The sequence below is a fragment of the Sparus aurata genome, chromosome 4 (assembly GCF_900880675.1).
Source record: "Sparus aurata chromosome 4, fSpaAur1.1, whole genome shotgun sequence".
Lineage (NCBI taxonomy): Eukaryota > Metazoa > Chordata > Actinopteri > Spariformes > Sparidae > Sparus > Sparus aurata.
In genome coordinates this window covers 11,923,067-11,945,711 of record NC_044190.1, presented here as the reverse complement: position 1 = coordinate 11,945,711, position 22,645 = coordinate 11,923,067, and the positions used below count along the sequence as shown (strand labels likewise).

General features: G+C 41.3%; 1 protein-coding gene across 3 annotated transcripts in view; it reads right to left on the bottom strand.

Annotated features, from left to right (window-relative positions):
* mtss1lb (MTSS I-BAR domain containing 2b) overlaps positions 1 to 22,645 on the bottom strand; it is a 115,565-nt gene that overhangs the window by 42,913 nt on the left and 50,007 nt on the right. The window lies entirely within an intron of this gene.

The following is a 22,645-nucleotide window of genomic DNA, read 5'->3' as shown; positions in this document are numbered from 1 at the left end:
TTTGTCAGTCACTTCCTTGTATCAAGGAACATAAAAAAAGAAGGAAGGGTCATTATGTTACTGAATCTCACTTAAGGCACATGCTTATGGTGATGGCTGCATTGAAGTCATTGGGTGATGCTTTGAGAAACACACTTAAACCCAAATTATCTATGTCGTATGACTTCTGATAAAGAAATGCTTCCATAAAATAAAAGACCACACCTCTAACACTAGGTTAACCAATGAGTTTTTTTATCAGCACAATGTTCATTCCTTGAATTTGTGTAGGAAAGACTCCTGTTTTAACTACTGTTCGCACTCTCATCAGCTGATGTCAGTCAGACCTGTGTTTGATCACTGAAGTGAAATGTTTTCTGAAGTCATCAGAAGTCATAGATATGTATTAATGTGTTTCTGCATGCATCTCCCATTCACTTCAACAATTGACTTGCATTTCTATCACACTTTTCCAGTCTACAAACCAGAGATTCAAACCAGTTCCATTTACTAGACCACCCGCTCTACCTCCAGAGCTACAGCCACCCCAATACTGTCACCATGGTCAGGCGCAAAAGCAAGATTCAGTGACGTCATGACCCTTCCTTCTTTTTAGTTTCCTTGATCAGTAACCCAAACCTTGCCAGCTACCTAATCGGTACTGCACATGTGCAACTTCCAACAGAGATGAGAATGAAGTGAGATGTGTCTTACTTTCATCGTGTGCTCCAGAAATAGACAGATGCTTCCAAATCATAATTTTATTAAGACTTTTGAAAAACAAATCTTCTAGCAATTGTGCTTCTAGAGTGTTAGTACGTGTTATAACTTAACTACAACTTTGCCTTCTCCGCTCCTTCTCCAGTGAAGAGACTCCCACTGATCAGCTTCACTCCACCAGTTACCCAGCCTCCAGCACCTCTGTCGCTGAGCAACTCTGCCAGCGAACCCCCGAGCCTCCCTTCCTGCAGTATCCACTAGCGCTACCGTGAGTTGCCTCCATCGCCCCCACTTGCGGGGTCAAGCCTGAGCTAGAGCTGACCCATTCACCTGTCTACTCCTCCTGTTTCAATAAGCTCCTTTCAAAATGCTCCCTGCCCTGGTGTCCACATTTGGGTCCCACACTACAACCTGTCATTCACAACAGAATGTGAAACAATAAGTAAGGCAAAATCCGCGTTAGAAAATACACACCAATTTGGGTGTAAAGATGTATTATCATTTTTGTTGGACTGAAGGGTTAATGTGACTGTCCACAATGCAAAGACTGCAAATGATCCCAAAGACAAAGCAGAACTTTAAATATAGTTATTTTTTCTTCCCTGACATCTGCAGAATTGTCATCACCAATCTGTGGATTATTGCCCCACTGATGCTGCATTCTGTATGTTGCCGCTACTGATATCAATATTCAGGAGTATGAAGAATCAAACAATAATGGCCAATGGTAATGTCTATAAAGATAAACATTGTTTTTCTTTACAAGCTGAAAAAAAACCTCTTCTGACATGTCTCTAAATTGCAACATTTACATTTCTGATATTGATGACAAACATGTTTCTGCAATAAGCAAATATTGGCCAAAACATGAGCCTGGCCTGATTAAAATTAGGTTATAACCATTACTTGCCGTCCACGTAGAATGACCTAGAAAAAAAAGTTATCTATTAGCATTTACAAGTCAGGTAAAGCAATATTTTTGACAGTATTAGGATGATGTATGATGCTGCAACAGGTTTGGGACATTTTTAATATAACTTCAAGCTTCAAACATTTGTCCAAACTGAGCAATATAGTACAAGACATCCTTCTTGTAGCTTCCATTTTCATTTCCATCTTCTGATTTAAGGGTCATTAACACACTAAAGTCGTAAAAAACGACTTCTCAATTCAGGAAATAGGACATCTGAGGAGCAATACACCCACCCAAGACACACCTGTCTGATTTCACTTACTAAGACAACTTTTGCTCCAACATGTGAGCTGTAAGATCTGAAAACTCTCCGTAAGGGGAACCCCCCAGTTTGAACATGGAAAACACAATGCTCTTGCATTCTGACAGATAATATAACCCCATCTTTGACTAGCATGTTAACATTTATGTCATATCTTCCTTTACTCATGGAGTTTGTACAACCATTCAGAATATATGACAAGGATTTAGATACAGTTGTGTGTATGACGCAGGTAATAAGGGATGACAATATTCTACTATCAGTAATACCAGAGAAAATTATTGCATTTTTGAAGGCACCTATAGTCTGGGCAGAACTGTAAAAAGGAGGAAGATATTAGAAATAGGATAAAAGCATGTAATAGGTGATGTAAGAGAGAGTAGGAACATGGAGTCAGAGATGACAGTGCTTTTGTGTCTCGAGTGGCATAACAAGGAGGGAGGGTTAATGCCAAAGCAGGTGAGGCTGCAGTTGCCAAGGTTACAGACGTCTGCAGCAACCACCCATATGTTCCCCTGACACAAGCATCTCTGCAGTGACACAGCAACAATAAGAGTTTGACCAAAAGAAAGGCAGGCAGGGAGCGACAAGTGGGGCAAAGACCAAGGTGATGAGGAGACGGATTACGGGGAAGATCAGTGAAGGCAGAGAGACTGCAGTAGTAGCAGCACCCGATGAAGGAGAATAATTCATGAGGCGTAGATTCTCCTCTCGATATGAAACCAAGTCAGTAACCCAGTCACCCTGACCAAAACAAGCCATCAGTCTCTGATACAACAACATCTACACACCAAAATGTATTCCAGGGTAAATCCTGCGCAACAAACCTAATATACCACATGCTAAATGAATGCACTGCAGCATGAAACAAAGCTGAGGAATAAGCCACAAGAGGCTGTGGTTTGGAAGGATTTTGATTGAGGAGAAAACTAGTAGTAAGAGTACAAAGGCTCATCAGGTTTACTAATCAATAATGAAGCTGAAGTAATATTATGAGTGATGATAATTGTTTGAATTATTAACATGATGAAATATAAGGTAATATAAGCAGCTTAAAATGTGTCCCAGCTAACTCAGAAAAAAAACATCTTGTTGAATTTTATTTCCCTAACCCTCGTTACAAAATATCTCAGCCTCAAAAAATTGTAACTGTTGACTTGTGTGTTCTTACATCCAGTATTAATTTTAAATGAGCTCATGGTGAGTCTGTTTGCATGCCTGCCTTCTACTTAGCAAGGGCATGCTCCAAAAGCAAATACCGGGAGCCAAATCGTAAGTGTTTGTAGTTGTTGCAAAAAATATTGTACCAGAATAATATACTGTACTATAGGGGACCTAAAGATTTAAATGCTGTATGTTTGAAATACAGCATTTAAAGATTTAAATGCTGAATATATTATGGGATGATTCAATATGATAAACTTGTTTGTTTCATCTAGATTTTCTATCATAAATCAAAATAAGCCAATTCTATAAAAGTGACATTGCTAAACTCCAAACAGATATTAGTTATATCTGTACATTAACCTGCTTATACCTCAGTGTGTCAAAAACACACCTGTTGTCTCATCCTAGATATGCGGAGCAACTATCTGTGGTCTGGATCTCTATGAGCAGGGTCTCTGAGCTGGATTTGTCTGCATTGGATTTCTCTGAACTGGATGTTTTGACTGTCTGTTTCCTAGTAATAATCAGTGTGTAACATCACACCTATGATTTACAATCAGACAAATGTTCACTACTGATAACAAACTCAAAAGTTGGATTAACTCAACAGTGTGCACCCTGCAGCAACTCTCAGTAGACAGTAAACAGTGTGCAGTATTCAGTACAAGATATCAGTAGACAATAACAGTTAAAATTGTGCAGTACAACCAGAAGTTACAGAATACAGCTCATGAGGGCAAGGTGAAAAGAAATGATAAAGAGCAGGAAATGGAGCTCCTCTACAGCATCTATTTATTCTCAAAACCCATGCACATATAGAGCAGGTGCATGCACAATACCGCCCCATAGAACAGTATCCTGAACAACCTTTCTGGCAAGGGGGCATCTCGCACACTACATCTAGACATTTTGTTAACCAGTACCCAGCTAAAATATTTGAGCTTTAACAAGACTGAAACTACATGTTGTCCTGTCAGTTAGACATTCTTCCAGATGACAGAATTTGAAATTCACTGACACACACACATGCACACACACTCACACACACATGCACACACATGCACACCACAGCATGCCAGATTCGACCTCTGATCTTCTTTTGTACCCATGGCAGCAGGAGGCCATGGCGAGGTCACATCCTGTCAAATCACGCCCCTCCAACCCCAACTGCTGTTGCCACGGTGACAGGAGGATAAGACTGTACTTGACAGCTGAACTGACAAAAACTCTGAAGGCTAAAAAAGTTTGCTGTTTCCTTACAACTGTCAACTGAATAGTTCTTTTTAAGAGAGAGGTGACGCCCTTCCTTCCAGTGGACCACTATGGGACCTTATTTCATTGTGACTATGTACAGTATTGAATGGCAAGAGACAAATCCATTTTTGATTTTGAACTGTGTTGAATTAAATGCATGATGTGAATAACATAATTAGAAAGGACTGACTGAAGCCTTAAAGTAAAACTCTCGCCAAAAAGCAACCAAGGCTTTATTTGTGATTGAATATGAGTCAAACCTTCGTGTAGAAAAGCATAATTACGACGAAAGAGGCACTTTTAAGATTTACTGTAGTTTTGCTTTCAGGCAAGCTAATTTTCAATGGAGTGCAGGGGCACTCGTACGCTAGCATCAAAATCGCTATTTTTAAAACAATAAGAAGGCTCGACACAACATGAAACTTTGCTCGTAGTATCACCAGGGTCTCTACACATGAACACGAGCATTGAGAACATTGTTTGTGTACACAGAGTTTACTAAAAAGAAGGTTTTTGAACAACTCATGTTAGTATTTGTATCTACGGCGCGCCGCCGTTGTGGCTGACAAAAAGTGTCGATCCCCGAGTGCGACCTAAGAGGAAGGCTTGAGGAACGGTCCACCATTACTCTCCTCTTCCACTCTCTTCCACATTTAGACTTTACTTTTGCAGGCCACCCAGGTACTTTAATGCCCGCCACTCACTCTTCACTCTTCACCTATTAATACCTCACAATAATAAATGTACTCTTTTTGGAAATTACCAGTAAAAGCTTTCTGTAATAAGGTATAATATGAAATTATCATATTGGATCTTCGGTTTTGTTTGTGATCTTGTACTGTATGTTTTACTCCCTCATTGGCTCACGATGTTAAAACAGATACACTGTCATGACTGTAGATCTGTTTGTTGTGTTCTTGTCATGATTTTGTTTTGTGTCTAATTTCCATGTCCTTGTATCTTGTCTTGTGTCTTTTGTTTTTCCATGCCCTCATGTGTCCTTTAAGTTCTCCTGTGTATTTTCCTATGTTCCCTCTGGCTCCCTCTGTCTATTGCTTTGTTCCCTTCATGTGCTCCTCCCCTTCGTTATCTCACCTGTTGGTCCACCTCACCTGTTCCTCGTCTTGTCACTAGTGTCTGTGTATTTAGTCTCTGTGTTCCCTTCACTCCTTGTCTGGTCATTGTTCTTGTCAGCCTCTGTCTCATCCATGTTCCCGTTCATGTGCCTGCTCCTGTCTGCTCCTTGTTCCCCACGGTATGTGTTTTGGATTTGAGTTTTGCATTTTGCATTTTTGATTTGAACTTTGGTTTTGATTTGTACTTTGCTATTTGGTTTGTACTTTGCCCAGTTTTTGGTTGCTACTTTGTCTCTTGCCCCCGTTTTGTCTGCTCCTGTTTTTCGTGTTCAGCTTTAAAATAAAGCTCGCTTTTGTTTCTCCTAGCCTTGCCTCTCGTGTATAACTGCATTTGGGTCCACCTTCCCCTTTCCTTAGTCTTCTCTTTAACCCCCCGCCTGACATACACAAGACTGATGGTGGTTGGCAGCACAGGGAAAAACACCGCTTGCATTCTCAGCCGAAACTAGCCTTCCACATTTTGTATCAGTGATGTCCTGCTAATAATAAGAGGATTGGACAGCAACATACAACAACATTTTGTAGCTCCAGTATCCAAACAACATCCAGTAGGAAAAGTTCAAACTCTTATCACTGCAGAGTAAGCCTGATGTCCTCTGGGGTAGACAAAATAACCACCTGTGTAGTACAACTCAATGCAATAGTCCTGCAATAAATGGTATGTTTGCTTTGTACCTTTTGTGCTATAATGTCATCATTTTATGTAGGAGATGATTACTGAAAAGGTGTTTTTTCTGAATTACTTAAAACAGACTTTCCTAGCAAGATATTTTACCATAAACAGATTTTCAATTCATGAAGTATTTTTTCAAATATTGCTTTTTGCAATAAGAGAAATTAATATTCCTAATGAGATGATACTGTGATGAAGATTTTATCCATATCGCACACTCTTAAAGGAGCAGAAATAAGAAGCCAAATTGATTGATTGCAATGCTTTATTTGTGATTGTATAAGTCAAAACTTTGTGTAAATGCACAATTATGATGAAAGAGGCACTTTTAAGATTTACCATAGTTTCGTTTTCGGACAAGCTAATTTTCAATGGAGTGCTGGGGCACTCATACGCTAGCATCAAAATCGCTATTTTTAAAACACTAAGAAGGCTCGACACAACATGAAACCTTGCTCATGGTATTATCCCCGAGTGCGACCTAACAGGAAGAAGAGTAATGGTAGACCACTCCTCAAGTCTGCTTGTTAGGTCGCATTCGGGGATCGACACTTTTTGTTTGCCACGACGGCGGCGTGCTGACGATACAGCTGCTAACGTGAGTTGTCCAAAAGCCTTCTTTTTAGTAAACTCTGTGTACACACACAATGTTCTCAATGCTTGTGTTCATGTGTAGAGACCCTGGTGATACTACGAGCAAAGTTTCATGTTGTGTCGAGTGTTCAAGATTAGTGTTTTTTAAAAAGCGATTTTGATGCTAGCGTATGAGTGCCCCTGCAATTAGTTTGCCCGAAAATGAAACTATGGTAAATCTTAAAAGTGCCTCATTCATCGTAATTATGCTTTTACACAAAGGTTTGACTCATATTCAATCACAAATAAAGCCTTGGTTGCTTTTTGGCGAGAGTTTCACTTTAAAACAGCATAGTAAGAGTTTTCTGTATTCTCTGGCTGAACTGTAATTCTCTTCTTTCTCACAGTCAGATGAACTAACATCAACTTATGTACTTGCCTTCTGTTCAAGAACATCAAAAATACCAACAGTCACCTTAATGTCAGCCACAAGTTAATATCTAGAGACATTTTAAGAGCTGTTAAATGACCTCAACAATGTTCATGTCTCTATGTTGTTTCTCCTAATTTAAATGACATTTTCATCACTCTTTGATGGACCTTAAGATCGTGAAGCTCTGAGGTCAATACAGCACAACCTACATGAAACTTTCAGTGCTCCAGAATGACAGAGACCAGCTGCAAAACAACATTAACATCACTTAGAAAGCCCACTGTTGGACAACTTTCTTACATGCACAGAAGTACACCCATTTACTCCGAAGCCCAGCAACTTGGACCCATTAAGATGCAGGGTACTGTATAATAGTCAGAGAGCTGGTGCAATGCTTTAGAGTGGAGTCAGCTGGGCCTGGGAAGGCATGCACATTCTCTGGCTTTGATTACAGAGGCTTTAAATCTCTCTGACACCCTTACACATACACGAATATACAAACTGAAGTACAGATACACACACTCTCCCCAGAGACCAAGGCAGGACTGAACTACAAGCCTTCAGACAGGGCATATTTACTTAAAATTGGGGGGTTGTTGGCAAAGGACAGTTTCTACAGCTAAAAATACCAGCACACAAAGTGAAAACGGCCGAGCCTGCTTGCACTGTCATTACACAAGAAACAGTGGAAACATTTAGAAAGAGAGGAAGAAAAAATCCAAGAAAAAAGTTGAGAAGGACTTAAAAGGCTTTCCCCTGGATCTGTCTCCCAGTCTGTTTACCCGTAAGTAAAGAAAATGCGTGTTGTAAAGCAGATGTAGATAGATATAGGAGTGCTATACAAACAATTCTGGGCTGATTGCAGATTGTTGTAGTCTAACCATGAGCCCAAATCATAGGCTAGTGTGCGAAGAAAAGATTAGTAGTCAAGTTTTGCCTTCAATGACCTAGAATGAAATCATGTTTACGTCATGTGCAGCCAGTAGTTACTCGTTTTCTACCACAAACTGAGCTGAACTCCATGGATCCCTGAAACAAACAAAATTTAGTAAATGTACAGTGTATCAGTTAAAGATATGAGATCCTTATAGAAATTAAACTGTCAGTTATCTAGCTGACTTTGTTAGTCTTAGCTCAGTCACTACAGTGCTTCAGATAGAGTTTTGAGAATTGAGATAGTATGTACCACAGAATCAGTGATTCATAAACTGACTAATGTAGTGTTATGGCACAGGTATGCTGCTCTCTACACAATCCTCTTAAATCTCCCACACCTCAGTCCAGTCATTGCTCTGCACATACATTGACAGATCCATCGCATAATTGTACAAGCATTAAGAAAATTAAAAATGTGACAAGAAAAGTCTGTGTGCAAAGACTCAAAAGAAAATAGGATAACAAAGACTTCACCAAGTGAAAAGTAATTAATAGAGTAACATAAGTGTTGTTTAGTCCTAAATTATTGCATAAACTCATTGTTGGAAAGAAAAACATGAAGAAATCATTCATTAATCTTAATGTCTCCTGTGTCAATATGCCACCATACTTCTTTTACTTACAGAAACCCAACATTTAAAGATAAGGATATCCTCAAGATGAGTTCAAACTGTGTTAAAAACTGTACTAAATATCACAAAGGAAGACCGTTAAGCTTATGGTTGTGGGCAAGCAGTCCTGGCTAAAGTCTTCTTGAGCGAGAAACTGAATCCCAACCAGATTGAGGTTTGATGACCTTAATGATATACCGTATTTAAAAACATCCTATCACATCCTATCCTATCACAGCATCATCATACACAACATCACTGTTTCAAATGACTTCTACTCTAACCCAGCAACCTGACACTGAATGAGAATCAATGAAAAGGCAAATCAATTGAAAACACATTTGTGAACCTTAGCAACCTGATACTGATCCAACATCCTTCCTCTCATCAATATAAATGTTGAAGTTTGGATTTCAGATGGATTCCAACTTCAGTCCTGCAGTAAATCCAGTTTTACTGCAATATATATATAGAGCAGAGGTAGCCAACACAGTGGCCATGGGCACCTGATCATCCGCAGGGACCACGTGAGTCGCCCAAAGAGTGCGTTCTAAAAATAGCACCAGTCAAGTGAAGCGCCTTCTGAAAATATATTTATTTGTGTTGCACTTCTTTTTTAATCAGTAACACTGAAAATGACAATACTGAATATAACATTTTAAAAACAAAAATGTTCTATGTATATATGAACTCTGACCTCATCTGGGGACAAAGTTTAATTTCACGTGCAAAACAAACCTTCATGTCAGTCATTGCTGAGACAAGCGAGCGGGTACAGCTATGATGGGTAGCTGGACGTGCTTTTTACTCCCAAAAAACTAAAGAAAGACATGGCAGAAAAGTGAAAGTAAACATATCATTTTAAAATGATTGAGAAGAAGAGTCCTTTTTTACAACAGTGTGTGTTTCTCATCTGCAGGGCAACTATGGCAACGGCAAAGTACAGGAACAGGATCTGGTTAAGTCAAAAAGGTTTGTGACCTCTGATGTAGGGTAACATCTAAAACTTCAACAATCAGACCAGAAAAATCTTGGCTATTGACTGAAATCTGACCAAACTGTGGAACAGTAAACACTCCTATTTAAACAACGTCATTGTTTGATGCCAGTGTAGCGGTGAGGCTTCTCTCAGTACAGGCTGTTGAGTGGCTGCTTTTCTGAGCTGTCAGCACATCCTAACCTCTCAAGGCTACATGACACATGATCTTAAAGAGCTCTCACTGCTCTGGCGAATACCTGGAAAGCCACTCTGTACTATGTTCAAGTGAAAGCTTATCTTCATGACATATTTCTGTCACTCTGTTGGTGATTGTATTTTCCAGTATCATGTGTTGAGATGGTCAACTGAACAAAACTGTCACCACTCACATTGCAAATGAGTGAATGTGAACATGAAGTGAGAGAGAAGACGGAGAGATAAACAAATGGAGTATACCAGAGAGAAACATGAGCATAACATGAGAACATGAGAATATAGCAGTAGTGGACAAAATTCCTCTCTTTGGTAACAGTCTAATAAGGATCAAACATTCATGCACAAAGAGTGTTAATAGAGACAGCTCAAGAATTTGATTCGACACACTGTTGAAATACCTGTCAAATGAATCTAGTCGAGAGTCCTTTCTTCTTTTCTCTTAAAACAACAATAACATTTGCCAGCAGGGAGCGGTAATATGGTTAGTTGTCTGTTAGGGCTGCACGATTCTGGAAAAAATGTTAATCACAATTTTTTGCTTAGAATTGAGATCACGATTCTCTGGCACGATTTTTTCACAAAATGTTTATTGCACTGATGAGTAAAAAAACATTGTAGTATGGCAGAGGCATATGCCTCTGCCAAAGCAATGTTTTTTTTGTTTTTTTCAAGTTCTATCATTGGATGAGAAATGATTTTTACAAAAGAAAAAAAAATAATTTGTCTCCAAGATGAGAGGGAATCCTTTAATCCCTCATGTTGTACAGTGTTTATTGGGGCCTTATCTTTGGCTAGGTGATATGTGATAGCTGCTTTGATCGGCTTTCTAAAACGGAGGCGTAATATTCATCGAGTAAACATGTGACGTGACATGAAGCCCGAAGTTGGGCTGGGAACAGTTGACAACAAATTTGTCTTCAAAATAAGAGCTTTACATTGCACCCCATTGTAGTTTAGAACTGGGTTCTTAGCAGGGGGCTTTTACTTTGAATGTAGCGACCGTTTCTAGCTTGCGCTACAACAACAAGCCAACACAACGAAACAGCTAGCATCTCCCGGATCTCAGTGGCTGTCCAGTTGCTCATCTAGCAGGCGAGGTGGAAATAAATGTACCCTCTGAGGCGGCAAATCGGCGGACCTAAACAGACTCTTGATTTGCCGCCCTCTGTCTAAAACCGTGGACCTAGCTGCCCAAAAGACGGGCAGATTGGCGGCTTACTGCCCCGTCTAAAAACGTCCTCTCACTCACTCCTTCCAAACACTCAACTGCAGGCGGGCTTCCTCCGCTGAATCCCGTGTTGTAAAGATGCTTTACCACAGGTTGAGGGAGGAGGCAGCGGCAGTGCTGCGTTTGGGGGCGCTTCGAAAAATCCGGGAGGAAAATAGGAGCATTTGTTTGTGATGCAGCTCGAGATATAAAATGCTTCAGAATCGCTATGTGTAGAAATAAGATCATGTGTATGTGTGAATCGAGATCGCGATTTTTTAACGATTTTTTGTGCAGCCCTATTGGCTCTACAGTTTTACAAATCTCCAAAAATGGTCATGAAACACAGAATATATATATTGGTATCTAAAAGAACTCTCTCTGCAGCACATAACTTAGAGAAAATCACATTAACGGAGACCTCTTATTCTTATTCGGTAACTCCTTTCCTTCAGAGTGTTATGTAGGTTCTTATGCATGTAAACGGTCAAAGCCCAGAGTTCACGCCAACTGGAGAACTTCTCTCCGAGGGGAAACTTTGCACCTGAAGTGCCTGTAATACCACGTCAGTAGTGAGACCTTTAATTCCATGACTTCTTAACCATACACTACATCACCATGCCGCCCATTTGCGTAATTTATACCTCTATCCTGGTAGAAGGGAATCAAGCAGGAAGCTGAACCACAACAATGCCAACCAGCGATACATTGAGCATTGCTTGCTCAGGTGTGTGTACGCTGACTAATCAGAGCAGAGAGGAGGGGAGGCCTTAAAGAGACTGGAACTAAAACTGGGCATTTCAGACAGAAGGGGAATACAATGCTGCAGTGGAAACAATGAGAAAGGACACCCAAGGACACTTGCAAGGTTGATACTCTCTATAATGAGACTATTCAACAAAAAAGCAGTTCTACAGTATTTGTTTGCTTGATGAAGATTCAACAGTGAAGTCAACTGGTGTTTCTTACCATGGACTCAAAAAGCAACAAGGGAAGAAACTATTTCTCACACACACATTACACGAAGCCCTTGAGGTGACTACTCGTCATGGCTTCCTTACACATCGCCTTGCATGCAGAGCACATAGAGAGGCTTGAAGACAGGACTAACATACATTAACATGCTCTACGTGGAAAGGTGTTTGGAATTCACGCTCATCCACATTTCATGTCACCAATTACACGCAGAGCACACATGCATTTTTCCACACACCTCTACTGAAACATAGCTTCACATACGTGCATATGAACAAACTCTTAGTCTTAACACAATCTTAATGGAATTCACATGTAGCCAACAATGGTAGCCATGTATTCTACAGATTGTGACCGCTGTAACATGCATCATCCTATCAGCATAAAGGCATCACATGAGCTGCTTTAGGGCAAGAGTGTGTCTGGGATGTTCAGGATTATACACATACATGTGCTCCTAAATGTATGGATATTAACTTCTAATTGTAGATTTAAATTTACATCAATACATCAAAAGGAACCACTGATGACTGCAATCATACATCCATTGTTAAATGTCATTTTGAATGTATTTATGTCTTTTTAGGGGGTACAAAATCTAACAAATATATTCTAATTAAAAGTCCATTCTGACAAATTTGTGGTTTTTGACTTGACAGCATATCTAATCGTGTGGTTTCAGCAATTATGGTTGTTATAATGCTACTCTAAAGGCCCAGGGTTTTGTTTCAAAAGACATAAGAATTGACTAAGCACAAAAGTGTCCATATAGTCTAGCAGCATAACCAGTCAGAGCTGCGCTGTCAGACCGCAGTTAGGTTCGGCTGTGCTGAGTCACACACTGCAGTGGTCTAAATATAGCATTGTGGGTAATGTAGTCTGGACATCATGCACGCTCCTCTGACTCTCTGCACCACCCCTGACCCCTGCAGACAAAACATTACAGAGAATCACACTGGTGCAAAAGTAGCAGAAAGAGAGAATGATGGGTCACGACTCGTGCAGATTTTTGCAGAGGGATGGATTATCTAACATACGAACACACATACAGCAAAGCCTTCTCTGTGTGTGTCTTTCCTGTGAACACTCTTTCCCTCACACACACACACACACACACACAAACACACACACACACACACACACACACATATACACACACACGGTCAGGGGATGACAGTGTGTCCCAGAGAACACTTTAGTTTGAGCAGACTGGTTGGCAGGTAGCTGTGGGAAATGATGTTCTGCTGTTACTGCTAATGTCTCTCTCTCACAATGTCGCTCTGTAACAATGATTCCATCCAGCTTGCTGTGACTTTTAAGAGAACTGTTGACCTACCACAGCAAATAACTGAGGAGCTTTACAATCAACCGGTTGAAATGAATGGACAGATGTATATACAAAGAAAGGCTGTCAGATGAAATAAACAGTGTCTACATTAGACTATTGTGTACATATAGTCTCCACTTAAAAGACTTTTACTGAATTTACTTGGAATGCACCATGAGTTGAGATTCGAAATGACATTTAAAAATGCAGCCAAGTTTCCTGGACAGTTATGCAAACCACTGATACAAATCACATATGTATGTGTCCCAGACTGCGTACCATATTAACATTTCTAAAAAAAAAAGGTGTCAAATCATGTTCACATTATATGTTTATGACCTGATTTATCTTATTCAGAGGTGAAAGGGGTGGTAGTGGAGTTGCAGCTAGATTCAACAAGATACGTGTCCCATCTGGTCAAGTTCGGTCAGGCTCCGCTCTGTCACAGCTCCATCACGGCAGCAGAGCTGATAGGTTTCACTCTAGTCTTTCTGTTTACTTCCACTGGCTCCGCCGCGTTGCATATCTGCTCTGTCCCAGCTCCAGCAGTGCACACACTGCTGTGTACTGCATGAGCTGGGACAGAGCAGATACGCAGGGCTTCTTTTGGCTGTGCTTTCGCAGTGCTGCGCTGAGCCGGATTCAAAATGCAGCCGGTGGGGGCTGCCAGACGACGGATGACAGGGCAAAACCGTACCAGAGCCGGACATGCATCCAGTGGAACTTTATTGTTACAGACGTAAAGGCTGGCAAGCCAGTGACCGCAGACTGAGTTTCAACATTTGTAAGAATGACACCAGGGATGTGCAAACGCAGACTTCAAGGCAGCAATGCATGGAAGGCCCTCCCCGCCCCCACACACACACATACACACACAAACACACGTTTCTAACTTAGTGAGGAGACTCATTAAATTAATGCATTCCCTAGCCCCTTACCCTAACCTTAACCATCACAACTGAATGTCTAACCCCAACCCTGCACTGCCTTGAAGGCTCTGTTGGGGGGATGTTATTAGCTTCCTTTGGTTCATGTTACTAGCATGTAGGCCAGGGGCACTCAAATACAAATCTTAAAAGGCCACAAAGATTTTTTCAATGACTCAAAGGTCCATGTATTGAATATATATCAGAGGAGGCTCGTCCATAGAGGCAGAGGAGGTTGGTCCTCCTCTATTTTTGAGAGGCAAGAGGAAGATCATTTTTTTTACGAAAGAGTAACTGGTTGAAATAAATCATTACCAAATCTCAGTATCATTTATAAAATATTATATATATATTATATCATAAAAAAAGTTTCTTCTTTGGAAGAAAGTCTACTTAAAACGGTTCAACAGCGACAGCTGCAGGCGGAGGAGACAGAGCAGTCTGTGAGAGGAGCAGGGAGCAGGAAGGTGGGGGCTAGAGGAGGACGGAGGGCTTCTGTCCTCCGTGGGAGGGATCTCCTTCCATTCACTCAATGCATTTAGGATTTTTTCATGCTGATCTATGATTGGCTAAGACACGTAAAATGACGCGCTAAGGGAGGACGTCCTACATTACCAATCAGCAACCAGAATACAAGATTGACAGCAGGTTGGTCCAATAACAGTTTCCAAATTTCATTCTCACATTTATACAACCGTAAACAAAAAATACTTCTTATGTATTTTACAGCTTTCACTGCCAGCCATGCTCGGACAAGAAATACGGAGTTTTTAGCGATATTGGAATTGGTTTCAAAGGAAATATAAGCACATTTCTGAAAGAAAAAAAAACAGTTCGGAGAAATCAGAGAGAAGCAGTCAGAAAGATAATTCATAGTTTTCGTTTCGTTCGTCCTGCTGGAGGACATAACGTTAGCGGGACGACCAGGACACAACACAGAGCCTGCCACACAGGTGACTGGGGATCGAATCCCGGAAGTGTGTTGGTATTTCTTTTGTCTTGTATATTAGCCATTTAATAAAATGTTTTTTAAAGAAGTCTTGTAAGTCATTGTTTTATTGCTTAATTTTCATTGAATATAAGAAAGTAGGGATAAGTGGTTGACTTGTATAAAATAACATGACACCGTGGACTGGTTTTCCTCCTGTCCTCCCCAATTTTTTCAGTCTCCAGCCGCCACTGATATACATAAAATAGTTGAATAAAACAAAGTGTCTCTAAGTGAGCACTCACATAGATGTGACAAGAATCCTGCTTGCAGCTTGATATGAAGATTTCAGTGCATTAGTTTTTGTTGTTCTTACCTCTGAATTTTGAGGAAATGTCTCTTCAAAATTCCTATGCTTCGTCTCATGATGCCATTTCAAATTGGAAATCTTCATCACAGCTATAGTCTCCTGGCTTATTAAGCACATGGGTCTTGGTTGGATGGAGACTGAATGCAAATGTTTCAGTCCATTCTTCTTCGAATTGCCGATTTTCACTGTCCACTTTTCTTTTAGCAGTGAACTTGGAACATGCCATTGTCGTGAAATCTAGGCTCAGAAAAGTCAATAGCGAACTGCACCAGAAACAAAAGTTAAAGTTAAAAATTGCGCTTGCAGCAGTGAGTGACCCAGTAAAGGCAGGAACACACCAGCCCAACCGTTGGACGTCAGAAGCGTTTGGAGAGACTCGGACGAGGTCGGGAACAAATATGTTTGGTGTGTTTAGCTCTGTCGGAAGCTTTCGGAGCCGCGCGGACGTTGTCGGGTCCGACTGAGCATGCAAAGTCTGAGGAGGAGGGCCGTCGGACGTCTGAGCCATTGGATCCTCCGATTGGTTGTGTGCCAGCTGAATGGCCGTTCTGATTGGCGGTGTGCTAGCGAATCAGCGCGGTGTGTGGGAGGGACGGAATACTGTGTGCGCTTTGTTTTTCTATGCACTCCGTTCCGTCATTCCCCGTTTTCATGTTTTGCAGTAGTGGCACCAGACTAGTTGTTACGTCCGTTCAGGACGAATTAATTTGTGTTCGTCTGGTAATGCCTCGCTGCATGTTTAGTATGCAGCTGTTTTTCTATCGGAAATAGTTAAGTTTCGTTTTGATCGAAAGTAAAGAGAGTTGCATGCATAAGCTTCTCGTTTACAACTCACAACACAAGCGCCACCCTTATTGCATCTTGCGCAAGCGCAGAACGTACACGCTACTGTGGAGTAGGCAGCACGTCGAAGCGGTGTGTTCAATGCAACTTTTCTGCCGAACGGGTCAGACAAGAGACAACGGAGTGGTCGGAGAGTGGTCGGATAAGGCAGTTGGACGTCTGGGCGGTGTGTGGGGGCCTTAACACGTTGTCTGTGTATCGTTGGCATGGAGACAAGTCAGGGATAATGCCCATCGGGAATTAATGGCCATAAATTCCTGATTATGGACACCTTGGAGGGCATTATCCCGCTTATACCATGGTCACTTGCCAAAGAAAAGAAATTATGACCATTAATTTATATTTCCATGCGTTTTACAATCAAAATATGAAGTTTTTCAAAAGTCATAACTTGGTTTCCCTGGTAATGCCTGAGGGTTTGACTAATACCTGGAACAATCATTACCCTCCCATAAGATTCTTATGCAACAGAAACGTTGTTCAATCCTCCAATAAATAGGACAGACCTTCGATACGACTTGGCAACGGGAGCTATTGTAGTCTGCTCAGCGATGAGCCAGAAAGCTAACGCTATGCTAGCAAGATTCAAAGTCACTAACATTGCGTACGGTTGACAAATAGTAAATATAATTTGACAGTATGTTTAATAACAAGACTAGCTAGCTAACCAAACAAATGATCGGCCGTGTGTAACGTAACTGTGGCCGCAGCCTGAAGTAGAGAGGGGAAGTGTACTTTCTGCAGGTTGTGTGTTACACTTGCTATTCTGTGGTGTTCAGAGGATAAGGCACTGAAGGACTGACAGACTGCACTCAGTGTTGGAAATAAAATATTCAGATTTGAGCGCATTAATTACCAACGGTGAACAGACAATTAGACTGGAACTACTTAGTAGGTGTCCATATATCAGGGAATAATGGACACCCTGCAGCCAATCAGAATCGAGTATTCCCCCAAACCATGGTATAAGTCCGGGGACCTCCTATTGAGGACCACTGATATAGGCTGACCTTAATAAAAGGCAATATTGCGTGACGTGAGGCAACCATTAAGAACTGCACATTATTCGCGGCCAGGTGGATACTTTTGTGTATTATTCACTGGGCATTTGTGATCTCCATAACTTCTAAAACTCACCTGACTGACAAACTTTCCCTCTCGCATACCTACAAACTGTATTGTGCACCTGCAGTGTTCTGTGTGTGTTGATTACAGAAAAAAAAGTTTGAATTATATGGCGATTTCATTTGTTTTAACACTTCTACTTGACCAATTATGGGCTTATTAACGGGCTGTTGCCGAGCAACAATAGCCTGTACCTGTGCACGTCCGTGAATGACACCCACCAGCGAATATTTTTAAGGAGACCTTGGGACAATTTGCAGTCGTCTTTGAGGCAACAAAAAACTGATATGTTAAGCCGAACTTGATAATTTCCTAACCCTAACCCTAACCAAGTGTTTTTTTGTGGCTAAATCTAACCAAAGCGTAATCACAGAAACCTAAAGGAAAGTAAAGATGCAAAATAGAGAAATGTTTAGTTTTAACATATTAGTGCTTTGCAGAAACATTAATTTCCAACATTTCTTGCTGTGATTATGTTTAAATATGTATCTAGAGGAATAGGGGGTTGGACAAAGCACCACAAAATATAGCACACTGGCATCTGTGTGTGCCACTGTTGCCATGGCAACACACCCCGTGGCAGAGCAGAGACATGGATGGAGGTAGAGTAATGAATGAAAATGATGAATGAAAGTGAAGTTTAAGAACGCCTAGCTACATGCAAGCACTTGTTCCTTGAAATCACTTTGTGTATGTGTGTTTCTGTTTCTATTGTCGTAAGAAGGTACAACCGAGCAGTGTTTCTGTGAGTCCTGTCATCCAACTCTACTAACTCAAGATTTACTCTGGAGAATCCCTTTAAGATTAGAGAAAGGACTGAGATAAGCCATGCTGTTCTGATAATATGGTCAGGGTTTACAGAATAATGGAGTCAAATGTAGTCAATGGAGGGACCTCAGAAGGATAGCAGTACAAGGAAGTGTGTGTGTGTGTGTGTGTGTGTGTGTGTGTGTGTGTGTGTGTGTGTGTGTGTGTGTGTGTGTGTGTGTGTGTGTGTGCGCGCGCGCATGCGTGTGTGTGTGTGTGTGTGTGTGTGTTTGTGTTTGTGTGTGTACAGCTGAGCCAGCAGCAGCCACACCAGTTATCACGCCTGGCTGATGGCTGTTAATGCAGCGGATTAACACCCGACTCTCGCTAACTCTGAGCACACACATGTTGACACACACTAACATACCCAGCTATCCCAAACTGCAGCAAGTGCTTCATTATTTGGACAAATTTTGTAAGAGTAACTAAATCTGAGATGCTTCTCACTGAGAAGTGCAATGCTGCAGTTAACAGCACATCTGACTACACACCATAACACATGCAGACACACATTCCCTCTTACATTGCATACCACTCCTCACTCCAGCCTCTTGTCTCATTAAACAGGACTTGGCCTTGGAGCAGCAAGACTCACTGAGCTTAGCTTCCCATGCTTACTGAGTGAGTGCACTGCGTGTGTTTGTGTGCAACAGAGCATGTCTTGTGTTGTTGACCTCTGGGACAATACTGCACTGTGACATCAGGAAATGTCCTTAGAGAGCTGCCAGAGACAGAGAGAGGGATGGAGGGAAGGAGGAGGGCAAAGGAGGCATAGGAATGATGGGTGGCAGGATTAGATGGGAGAATACATGTTGGGTAGTGAGAGGGAGCAGAGAGGAACAAGAGAGGAGGGAAGAGGGGAGTAGCATTTGGGGTGAGTGATGAGGGTAGGGGAAGCCCCGAAGAGCTGGATGTGTGAGAGAAAAGCTCGCCGGAGGAAGGAGAGAACGAGAGAGAGAGAGAGAGAGACGGTGACAGAGAGAAAGAGAGAAACAGACAGACAGAGAGTGAGAGAGAGAGGGAGATAGATAGATGGGGGCTGTAGGGAGGAATAAAGATACACAGTGTGGATGAGGCTTAATTAAAGACAATAATGTTGTTTTTTGTAGCTGTTCACAACAGCAAGCCTCTTAGCCATGGCCTACTTACACAGCAAAAGGGGGTGGTGAAAAAGAAAGAAAGAAAGAAAGAAAGAAAGAAAGAAAGAATTGAAAATAAATTTACCTTTTTCAATTCAAATGATGACTGACTTTAATACGATGACTAGATTGTCATAATTTGTACTGCTAACATCTTATACATTCAATACAGTTTATAAGTATTTATTTATTTGATGTATTAACAGCATTTTAATAGACAACTTGATTAATGAATATATCTAAAATACTAATTTAAACTGAATAATAGATAGATAATAGATAATTTAACGGAATTCGATTGTAGTGTCGTTTCTGTTCACACCAATGTAGGCCACCAACTGTTAGTTGCTGGCTAGCTCGCGATGGACGTGGTAAGTGTGCCTGTGTGTTTGTGCTGATAGCTCAGCCTTGGACTGAACGCAGAACTCACCTCTATCCGCATTTATATCTGTTATTTTCCTCCTGTCCCTCTCCTTTTCCCTCTCGCCTCTGTGTTTAACACACTGAACTACAGTACCCATTACTGAATACAGTTGCTAAGTTATGCCTTACTGGCAAACGATAATACTCTCCTTCTGATTTAATCTTCAAATTACATGATTTTGATAGTCTAGCTAAAGTGTGGCTTCTGATTGTCAAACTGGCCTGCTGGACATTAAAAAGAGACAAACTTCGAAAAAGGCAGACAATTTAATTGTGATTGTAGGTCAAAATGTATTCAGTAGGGTAACGGTAAGCTCAGTTGCTAATCCTCATGCAAACCCAGTTCCGTATGTACAAAAGCGCAGCTGAGGCACATTGGTTGCATGATCAACCGTATCAGATCAAATGGATCTCCAGTTGACCGTGAATGGCATGCTATCTGTAATGCAATTAAGCCATCTTGCTCAGATTTCTCCTCTCCTCTTGGCAACAACATGGCTATTTTTTCTCTGCCACCACTTTCATCTCTTTCTCACACACTCACTCTATCTCTTTCTCCTTGTTGCCTGGCAACTGTGCTCGTAAATGTGATCCCACTTGTCTGTGATTGGCTGAAGGGACAGCAGTTCCATGTCAGAGTCAGCGAGAATAGGGGGAGACACACATGCACAACATACAGAAGGTATAAACTTACAACAAACTGTTTTTGGAGTATAAGCCTTGCACAAACCCACTGTCCATTGTTCCCAATGCATGTCATTTCAACAGGACGAACAGTGGAATGCTCTGTGCACAGGCTACATGTTTATACATGCCTGTGAGCTAATATGCATGCATGTAATAATTGCATGTGTAGGGATGTGTGTGTGTGTGCGATGGTATTAACTGGCAGGTGGTCCTTGCAGGAGAGGGCCATGTTGTAAGCTGAATAAGGGAAAGCACTCTAGCTGAGTTGCATGTATGTGTGTGTGTGTGTGTGTGTGTGTGTGTGTGTGTGTGGGCGTCTGTGTAACTGTGTGTAACTGTATTAACTTAAATGGCCTCAGATCTGAGTGTTACCTCTCTTCCTCCCGCCCAGGGAGTCGTAAGTGCAGCCACCATGGAGCACTTTGCCAGGCAGCCAGCTAGTTAATGAGCAAGTGTTGAATACTTTTTATTACACTGCATGAACACACACATACACACTCAGCAGACAAGCTTTGAAACAAAGGCAAACAAGCAGCATTTGGTTACCATATTATTTTTTTTACCCACTTTTGTTGATTCTTTGTTTACCCATTATTGTTTACTTATAAATGACTAGTCAGTCGTAAGACCAAACCCTGCGAATGAGAGTGAGCGGAAAACAGTTAGCATGTAAGCAGTCTAAACAATTAGCTTAGTAATTTGTTGAAATAGTGCTGTATGAAAAGTTGAACTAGATAGCCAACTGCTGATGTATGAAAAGTCTAAATAAATAAAGGTAATTGAAAAGATAGTTAAAGGAGTCATCACCCAGAAATCGCAATTTCTCTCGTTAAATCATGCATATTGGTGTTGGACCTCTGTTGAAACTTGCCTGAAAAGCTGGAGTTTGAAAGTGGCTTATTTTTTTCGCTTTGGCTCTTTTTCTGAACAGGAATAGCGCACAATAGTGCGCGTTCCTAAAGCACGAGATTTTGACTCTGCTCCTGTGGTGACGTTACCACAGGAGGCTACTTGCATAAGCATCGGCTCACAGTCGTCCTCAGCCAGACTTTCTGAGTGAGCACGCCGAATCTGCTCATTTCTCTGTCATTTTCACGCCATACATCGTGACCGCCAGCATTAAAACTCAGGTCTTACATGTAAAACACGAGTGTGAAAAGTAAGAAGGAAAAAAAAAAAGAATTTACCATTCTGAGACATCCTGCTGTAAACGTGTCTCTTCCACCGTCTCTGCCTCTTCACTCTCCCGTTCGGGTTTCGACTCCGGCTCGTACATAAATGCCTGAATTCCGTAAGGTTCGTCATTTAGTGTGTGCGCCATGACAGGGGGCTGTTTATGTTTTGGAGTCTGTGTGTGCATGCAGGCTCGCCCCCCATTCCGTCTCTGTCCTTCCTGTGGCCAATCAACGCACGCCTTATTACATATTAATACAATGCACAACCGGACTGGTCAAAACCTCGCGCATAATCTCGCGTGAGAAAGTCGTGGTATGAAAAAGTGTCAGAACAAGCTCTATGTTTGATTTTTTTTACGTTTTTTTTTTTTCTAATAAGTTTTAAGAATTGATCTAAAGCGATCCAAGAGGGACTGGATATGTAAAAAACCAGGTGATGACTCCTTTAAGAGTCTATTGAGAATATTGTTTGTGTACACAGAGTTTACTAAAAAGAAGGTTTTTGAACAACTCACGTTAGCAGCTGTATCTTTGCCGCCCTGCCGTCTTGGCAGACAAAAAGTGACGATCCCCGAGTGCGAAGTAACATGAAGGAGAGTAATGGTGGATTGCTCCTCAAGATTAGTTCCATATGAATACACGGATAATTCATTGTTTTGCCATTAGCGAAAAACTATATTGACCTTCAAGTTGAAAAAGGAGCGTCATATAAGAAACTATACTACAATCAAAAGCCGGAAAAGTCACGTGACATCTCACATGGATAGTTGTTGCTGGAAGACAGTATGCTATCGGTGACCT